Below are 8241 nucleotides of genomic sequence, written 5' to 3' on the forward strand. Positions count from 1 at the left end.
AAAAAAGTTCTTTAAGAAACTATCATTAAAATTTTGACACAGTTCACTATTTGTTACGAGGGAGGAGTGCAGAGAAAGGGACAGCCAGGTGTTAGAGAAGCACGTGCACAAGTGCCCACCAAGTTATTGATTCATTAGCCTGTGCTGTGCCGTCTCCATCCTTTCTCGCACACCTGGCTGTCCCTTTCTCTGCACTCCTCCCTCGTAACCAATAGTGAACTGTGTCAAAAAATTTATGACTTTTTTGGTGGAGTCCGGAAAAAACTTCTTTTGTTTTTCTTTATTTTTTATTGGTTCTCAGGATTACAATGTCATATGTAGAACAGTGATGTACAGACAGATGGATGATGTACAGGTACTATGTCAATATCATGTTAATACACATATATAAGTCAATAAAAGAGAAATATGACCTCAGGTAAATTGGATACATTTTCAATTCATCAAAGTACTGGGAAGAGAAGACCCCATTTATGATTGAAATCTTCTATTTTATTATTTCTTTTGCATATATGGTTTTCCACAAAGAATATTTCTTTCAAAGTTTTTATAAATAGAGTTCAGTTTGGATGCATATTTTTAATACTGCATACGTAAATGTGTCTTTCTGCTGCAATGATGATGTGATTTAGTAATATATTATGATGAAGAGTACCAAACCAAACCATATGTTTTGATAATAGCAATAATAATATAATACCACTTTGTTGTCAAGGTGAGCACCCCATCCTTGTAGTGATACATCCACGTAGAGATGAGTGTTGCAAACCGGCTCTGACAAAAAGGTTCCTCTGCAAACATTCGACTTCTGAGTCCACCATAGGAGGTATGGTTTCAAGCTGTCCGGTAGTATCAGCGGATCCAGACTGTCGAGATGGGCGTTCACAAATATTTGTAGTGGGCGCAGCTGTAATCTCCCTCTGCGAGTCATGTCTTGAGCCGAGCATGCTTTGCCAAGCACGTAGTGTCAATGGAGAGAGCATTGCTTGAGATATCATATGTTGTATCTTGACCCAACGATCCTCTAGGACGACCATGTGATTCTGTGGTGTGATGAGCCATATTCCCAGAAATTGAAGATCCTGTTTTGGTTCCAACTCCGATTAGGAGATTACCAGCCATCTACTGCAATCATGTCCTACGTTGTAGGTAAGTGCATCTAGGAACCCTTGCCATGTTCGCATGGTAGAGGAGAGATGATCGATTCTGGACTCATGGCTTGAAGCTTGTCTCATCAATCTTCCGGTAATATGTAATGAAGATGTTGCCACCAGAATCCGAACAATGTGCAGCGATGATGCATAATACGTCGTCTCTAGATCAGCAACAATCTATGATGTACTGGGACTGCCATCGATGTGAAGTCTATTTATAGTCGACTGGCTGCCGCGAGCAGAAACCGTCTAACACTTGTCGCTGCAAGTCCCCAGATGACCAATATTAAATCTGCTGACAGGGGATCCTCGAACCAGGCTGTATCCTGCTAACTGGACTGTAAATGGAGCCTTTCCCACGTTGAAAGAGTTGTTTACAACTGTAGACGACTTCCTGGCACGTGACTATGACCTAGTTTTGCGCAGGGCATTGTCTCTCATGGACCAATCAGATTTCAGATGTGACGTTACACGAGTGAACACGTGTCTAGATGGCTGAGTGGAAGCGCGCGAAAACTTCGCCGCGTAGTACCGATGTAAGCAGACTGTTCCCTGTCTGTTGTGACTGTATTCTTCAACTTAATAATCTTTACTGCAGTCGTCATCTTATACAGATGTTCTGTAAAGTTGACCGTAACCGATGTCTCGCTGAGGAACTGCGACAAAGCTGTTAACTGTCCCCTTGATATCTTGTAAGCCCATGTGATGAAAATTCATCTTCAGTGTTTCATCGGATGTTATCTGACATCCTTAGTTCAGGTGTGCGTCTCTTCCTTCAGCCACACGTTGATCCAACATAGCCAACATCTAGTTGTAGTGTACAGTTGCGTTATCTTCTTATCTTCCATCTTGAAGATCTATTACGGGATTTACTGATGATCCTGAACGGTGGGACATGCTGACTCTGATTACAGGTTGATGAAGGTCCAAGTTGGAAGATCCGTATCTGCGCAGTCTGTAGAATCCTGGAAAATGACTGGATCTACTTCTGTGTTAGAATCCTTCCTGCTTAGACGCTGAAACTGCGTGGAGGCTCCATCGTGGACTGCTAACGCTAAGCTGGCGTTCGTTGAATCCTCCAGGCTTCTAACTGCTGATACTTCTGAAGGTAAAGATCTTCGCGAACGTAACCGTTCGTGCAGGTCTTCATCCAAGAGAGCTTGCATGGCTTATATTCCTTCGCGCAGGGCGACTGTCATCGGAGTGGTCTGCTATGCTGAGCTGATGTTAGTAGAGTTCTCCAGACTTCTAACTTCAGACGGTGAAGTTGGACATTTCCCTATCTGAAGATCCATAATGACGTGAGTCTCTGTATGTAGATCTGTATGTAAAGCATGCAGGTGAACGGTCCCGCTGTGACCATGTATTCCTCCTGGAGTCTTGAGATATCTCTCTAGGCCTTCACGAAGGCTGATTGACGGAATCTCCCCTCTGTGAGATGTGGAGTGCCTGCGCGCAGGTTCCCGATGTGAGTCTAAGTCCGACGGTGATGACGATCCGTATCTACGATGTTTGTAGGGTTCTGGAGAACGATTCGATCTGCCTCTGCGTGGAGAATTACTTAGCAGTTCCTTCAGGGACGTCTAAGGCTGAACTGACGCTGGTAGCGTTGTCCAGGCTCCTAACTTCAGACGGGGAAGATCGTCGGATGCGTGAGCCTTCACGCAGGCTTCCCTCTTATTCCAAGTGCGTTGGAGAGGCTGCTGAATCTTCACGCAGGCCTGTAGTCATCGGAGTGGTCTTCGTAACATCTTTCTCCTGTGCGAAGCAACGTTCCATCATCGACATCATATGATCTGTAAACTGTTGCATAAACAGCCCCGGGTTGAAGTTATGCGATGTCTGTTGTGACTGCTGCTATCTCTGGTACCTGATGTCTGCGTTGATAGAAGGTCTTCTGTCAATGTCTACACTGATATAGTTGCCGATGTAGCTGTTGAGGCAGGTTTCGTCTTCTTGCTGATGACTGTGACTTCAGGTATGATGATTGGGGATCATCATACACGTCTGCTTCTTCCCGGAGGTACAATATCAGCAGTGAAGGATCTTGTCTTCTGCGTAGAGCTGTGAAGAGACTTTGACGAAGTCTTAGGAGCTGTAGACTTCTTCTTCTGCGCTGAAGAAGATCTCGTCTTCTTCGTCTGCGATAAGGACAGCTCCGTTGACGAAGATCTCTACTTATTCGAGACGGAGTTCATCACTGGAACAGCGACCTACCCTCGTAAAACGCTCATCAAGACACTGGAATTATGAACATCAGCAGCAGGAGCTAACACACAATTATCAAGGCAATCACTCAATTTACCAGACATGACTTGTGAATACCTTCTTACCCAGTCCTTTGCATGTCTATGAAGAGAAAAAAAAGGTAGTTATTACATTCAAAAGTAGTTAGTTTCTGACAATGTTTACAGCGATAGCTGGAAGAACATCTAGTTGTGCAATCAGGACATAATATATGCGGGTCAGCCACAGACAGCCGGTACCTACAACGAGTTTTCATCAATTGTAAACCAGATGAAAAACATGGCAAACAACGTATAATTTAGACATAATATCAAAACATTTGATAATATACAATCCAAAAAACGTATACAGCTGCCATTTAGATGTAAAAGGTCCAAAATAGAAAAGGATATGTGCCGTATAGGGACCCAGGTGCTCTCACAATCGTCATCAAGGGCGAAGAAGGAGAGAGTGACAAACATAGCTTGTCATGTGACCAAAAAGGGAGATAAAGGAGGCAAGGGAGACTACTCATGGGTGAGTGATGATTTTATGTCTGCTTTTTAGAAGGGAACTTCAAGGGATTTCAAGTGTTCCACTATCATTTGCAAGAAGAAGGAGACAAGCATTTAGCATGAGTCAGGATAAGGAAAAATATAACAGTAATTGACAGATAAATTGACAGTTTTATGAAAATTTCGTTTTCTTCAGACTTTTTAACCTTTTTCTTCATTATTCATAATTGGATTTAATATGAAACACTCTTCCATACATTGATGAAGTGATTTTTGAAAATAATCTGGCCCTAATACGCTTCCATACTTCGGATCTCCAGCTGGATGTTATGCGCATCAGTTGCTGTGCAGAATTACCGGACAGCAAGCGATGTCGTCAGAACACCGGTAAGGTCAACCGTATGGCATAATGCAGCGTTAGAATCTTATAGTTGTCAATAAAACTTATATTTCTAGGTAAATATGATGCATACTAGCATGTTTAGTCACGTAAACCACAAAAAATAAGAGATTTTAGTTGCCGTGTTGCGATCGATGTGCTTAGGTGTGCGGAATTACCGGACAACATTGTAATAGTGCTGAGTGTGGCATAAAAATAAACTCAATCATTCCTAGAACATAGTGAGTGAGTAGGGGGTTTATTGCCACTTAGAACAGTATCACGTGTTCAAATTTAGGGAGAAGTTTGCTTTGAAAAGTATTTTAATTGAATGATGGTCTGTCAGCCTGGGAGGAAGGTCTGAAGTGATGTAGAGTGTCTACAGTTATAGTGAGTCCCATAAACCTTGGTTTGGTCCTGACAAACCCCAAAAGATGATGTGGCATGCCAGATGTGAACCAACCAGCATAGGATTCTGGTAATTCTAAGGTATCCAAACAAAGAATGAACTGCATACTGAAGAATAATTCTAATTGTGTTCATGGGTTTGGAAATAGTGAAAAAAATATCTCCAACATGCTTGCCATCAAAACGCACTGAGGAAGGTATAAATATAAGAGCCTTGTATATAGAACAGTTAAAATAACATCCTGTCCTTTTCCAACTTGGATGGATTGACAGTGGGACTGACAGATGAAATAGTGTTTGGAAGCAGACAAAACTGTTGTTCATAGACAGAGGCTAGCATTCTGTTCTAAACATATCATCTTCAAACAGAAATTAAAATATATAGAACTGAGAATTAATTTTACCTGTGAACCCTTTTCTTTGGGAGGTTCTGTTTTAGTTTTATCGCCATTTTCTTCTTGCTTGGCTTCCAATTTCTTTTTCTTTTCTATGCTTTTATCCCTTTTCTTCTTCCTATATCTGACTGGACTTTCGGGTGCAGGCTTGCTAGGTTCATCCTGGGACTTATAACAATACAAAAGCAATTAAATCTTGCAATCATTTGAAATGTACTAACCTCAGAATTGTTAATGATCATCAGATGAAATATATCATGAAAAAGCTGACTGAGTTTTGGTTTTACGCCGCTTTTAGCAATATTCCAGCAACATCACGGCTGGGGACACCAGAAATGGGCTTATCATGAAAAAGGAAAAAACGAGAATTATCCAAAAGGAAAGACAAAAGTTATGTCCCAAATTTAATTAAGCTGAAACTTACAAATATATGTGCAACTAGTGTAACTAGTAAATGTGGTCACAATGTCAATTAAACAGTGTTCATTATCCATTTTATATTTGCATAATACGTATCCACACATTAACACATCTACCTTACTTTCAAACATTGTAACTAGTATAACATATATGACCATAAAAGTAGCTTGAAAAATAATGACAAACTCTGCAAATTACTTCCCATTTTCCTGAAAGGAGCTGAACCATTTCCATAGCACAAACCTGCAATGTTGTATCCAAAATGTTTTCATCCTCGGCACCAGACACAACCAAAGGTGGACTTTTGTCTGTAAAATGAACAAATTGTATGAAATGAATTTGTGTAAAAAAATATCAGTCTCTAAACCTTACTCACATTTAACATAACATCTGGGCCATTTCACTCACCGCTTTTCGGGTTTAGCAGCCTTCTTCTGAGGGTTTCTTAATACTCAAGAGTTTTTTCTAGGATTATTTTTAGTTAACTTTAAAAATAATTAGAATTGGTGATGTTACTAAAAAAACTACCTAAATTTCCTGTTACATGAATTAGAAAACATATCATGTACCATACGTTGCATAATCAGGTAAGTTGTCCACATTTACAAGTAGGGATACTGTTGTCTGTTTGAATACCACAGCTGTGAATGAACAAAAATGAGGGGCCATAGGTATCTTGGGTCTGGGCTAAATTGTTTCAAAACAAATTCACAATAGTGTTGCATCAAGATCTGGGTTCGATTTGGTTTTCACTTCAGCAACCCATGCTTATCATAAAAGGCAACTAACAGGATCACGTGGTCAGGATCGCTGACGCGGTTGACATATGTCATCGTATCCCAACTGAGTATATCGATGCTCATGCTGTTGATCACTGGATTGTCTTGTCCAGACTCGATTTCTTTTACAGACTGTTGCTATATAGCTGGAATATTGCTGAGTGCAGCATTAAACAACAAAAAACAAAACAAAACAAAATAAACATATGATTCATAAAAGTATTTTAACAGACATTATTAAACAGTTTACCTTCCAAAGGAATAACTTGTGCTGCACTCTTGGATGACTTTTTCTTCTTGATCTTTAACTTTGATGCCATTCTACTAACCTACTGTGATGAACTGGGAATCCAACTGAAAAACTGTAAAAAAAAGTTATTCATAATGTTGATTATTTTGATGATGATGATAATGATGATGATTTCATAATCTGATGATGAATCCTCCTAATCTTCATTATCAACATTACGGATAACCATTTTCTACACACACACATGCATATATGCACATGTGCGCACACATGCACACACACACACACACAAGCACACATAGACATATCCCAACACGAGCTGAATTCAACGACTGCATTGTTTGTGCTATATCAGGGTGAGTATGTGTGAGATCGGAGTGCACAAGTGTACAAGAAGTTTCATCGGCAGGGCGGATGCCCAGTCACTATCATGAGAAGTTTGACAACTGAAATCCAGAAGTTAAGTTATATAAAAAGCAAACAAACATCAGTAATATTTACCCAAGATCGTTAATACCACTTCAAATGCAAAATCAATTACATTTATAACAAAAAATCGCAAGCGAAAATTCAGTAACATCAGTCATCCACTAGTGACAGGCAATATATACATAGGAAGCCATGTGATGACAACACTCCCTTGCAGTGCGGAGCCAAAAGTATGGCTCATCGTCGAAAATCCATAAAATCCTCACATGTGCGTAAGCGGCAATAGTTTTGCCGATATGATGTCATCAACGCAATTTTGGTAGGAAACACTTGATATTTTTGTGTGAAATAAATGAATTTATCCGTTATCACTCAAGGTTAGTAAAACAAAAACTTTAAACAATATTGCACATAAAAATTACCTATTTGTCTTACATCGTCGAAAACCCCGACACCGGCATACATATGCAACTGTTATCAAGATATTATCATTAAAATAAATTGTCCATTATGGGGGATGTGATATAAAATACTCTCACTGTTGCCCCCCCAAAAAGAGTTCTTTTCCAGCTACCTTTTGAGTAAAAAATAGAGTTTGTATATTGAACCTTTGATGACGAGAACCAGATCTAGTTTCTGAGTCACAAAATTTGGGAGAAGAATGAAGTAAGTTGACGGAAGATTTTGTCTTACATGGTGTAATTAAGTCAAGATGTCAGTGATGATATTTAATGTTAGTCCAAACAAGAGCAGTATTTCAAACAAAATAACTCTATTGTCTATTGTGTATTGTATAAGTTAGATCTTGTGCAAATTTCATTTCCTCAAACGGGGTTTTGTTATTGTCATCTCTGTATAGAAAAACTGTCGAAATATTGTTTCCTGAAGTGTATTTTCCCATTTTGTCACACATCGTTGAGGGCATGTACAGCACAAACATTGTTAAAATATTTGGGTGACACACAATGTCAATACACAGATAAACAGGCTTGAGAATAAGTCGAAGATTGATCGCGAATCTTGGCAGGTGCGCGGTGATCGTGATTCTGGACCACTCGATGAATTTCCTTCATAAAATATTATGTACACGGAATATATGTTTCAGCTATCTTTTCTAAACCTGTGAGAAAGACATTGATTAAGGTATTTGTTGATATGTGACATCTAGAGTGACATACGTACACTTTCTCCTTACGTCAACATGCGGCGGCCATTTTGAAGCTTCCTCGAAAACTATGGTGATGGTGACGTCACAACAGGAAACGTCATCAAATCATGTGCTCGCA

The sequence above is a fragment of the Haliotis rubra genome, unplaced genomic scaffold (assembly GCF_003918875.1).
Source record: "Haliotis rubra isolate DU_JTF1 unplaced genomic scaffold, ASM391887v1 Scf34, whole genome shotgun sequence".
NCBI classification, from domain to species: Eukaryota; Metazoa; Mollusca; class Gastropoda; order Lepetellida; family Haliotidae; genus Haliotis; species Haliotis rubra.